The following is a 1,674-nucleotide window of genomic DNA, read 5'->3' as shown; positions in this document are numbered from 1 at the left end:
AACGAAGAGTAGCCCCCGCTCGCCGCAACCAGAGAAAGCCCACACATGGCAACGAAGACCCAACACAGCCATAAATAAATAAATAAAAATCAATTACATTTCTATACGCTAGCAATGAACTATTCAGAAATGAAATTAAGAAAACAATTCTGCTTACACAGCATCAAAAAGAATAAATTTATTTTTAAACATACATAGAATAAATTTAACAAAAGAAATGCAAGACTTGTACATGGAAATGTACTAAACATCATTGAAAAAAATTAAAGAAGACCTAAACAAATGGAAACACAACCCATGTTCATGGACTAGAAGACTTCATATGGTCTAGATGGCAGTATATTCCCCAGATTGGTCTGCATATTCAGTGCAATCCCTATCAAGATCCCAACTGCCTACTTTGCAGAAATTATCAAGCTGATCCTAAAGATCATATGGAGATGCAAGGGACCCAGAATAGCCAAAACAATCTTGAAAATGAACAAAGTTGGAGGACTCACACTTCCTTATTTCTAAACTGACTACAAAGCTACAGTCATCAAGACAGTGTGTTACAGGGACTTCCCTGGTGGCCCAGTGGCTAAGACTCTGCACTCCCAATGCAGGGGGCCTGGGTTCGATCCCTGGTCATGGAACTAGATCCCACATGCATGCCACAACTAACAGTTCGCATGCCACAACTAGGGAGCCACAAGTAAAGCCACATGCTGCAACTAAAGATTCTGCATGCCGGGACCAAAAGATCCCACATGCCACAACGAAGATCCTGCACGTGGCAATGGAGATCCCATGTGTTGCAACTAAGACCTGGTGCAGCCAAATAAATAAATATTTTTAAAAGTGTGTTATTGAAATAAGGATAGACATATAGATCAGTGAAATAGAATTGAGAGTCCAAAAATATGTCCAGTTAACTTTTTTTTAAATAGATTTATTTATTTTATTTATTTATTTTTGGCTGCATTGGGTCTTCATTGCGGTGTGCGGGCTTCTCATTGCGGTGGCTCTCATTGCAGAGCACGGGCTCTAGGCACGCAGGCTTCAGTAGTTGTGGCACCCGGGCTCAGTAGTTGTGGCTTGTGGGCTCTAGAGCGCAGGCTCAGTAGTTGTGGCGCACGGGCTTAGTTGCTCTGCGGCATGTGGGATCTTCCTGGACCAGGTCTCGAACCCGTGTCCCCTGCATTGGCAGGTGGATTCTTAACCACTGAGCCACCAGGGAAGCCCTGTCCAGTTAACTTTTAAAAATTTATAGCCAATTTAAATTTATGGCCAGTTTATGGCCTTTTGATTTAAAAAAATAGACTTTATTTTTTAGAGCAGTTTTAAGTTTGCAGGAAAATTAAACAAAAGGTGGAGTTCCCACATACCCCCGCCCCTACACATGCACAGCCTCCTCCACTATCAATATCCTCCGCCAGATTGGTACACTGGGTGTAATTGATGAACCTACATCGACACATTATTATCACCTCCAGTCCACAGTTTACATCAGGGTTCACTCTCGGTCATGTACGTTCTATGGGTTTTGAAGAATGTAAAATGACACATATACACCATTACAGTATCATGCAGAATTGTTTCAGCACTGTAAAAATCCTCTGTGCATCACCTATTCATCCCTCCTTCCCCACTAACCTCTGGCAACCACTGATCTTTTTTTTTTTTTTTTTTTTT

This window comes from Physeter macrocephalus, chromosome 19 (genome assembly GCF_002837175.3).
Source record: "Physeter macrocephalus isolate SW-GA chromosome 19, ASM283717v5, whole genome shotgun sequence".
Taxonomy (NCBI): Eukaryota; Metazoa; Chordata; class Mammalia; order Artiodactyla; family Physeteridae; genus Physeter; species Physeter macrocephalus.
The sequence above is the reverse complement of the archived record's forward strand: the minus strand, read 5'-3'. Positions refer to the sequence as shown.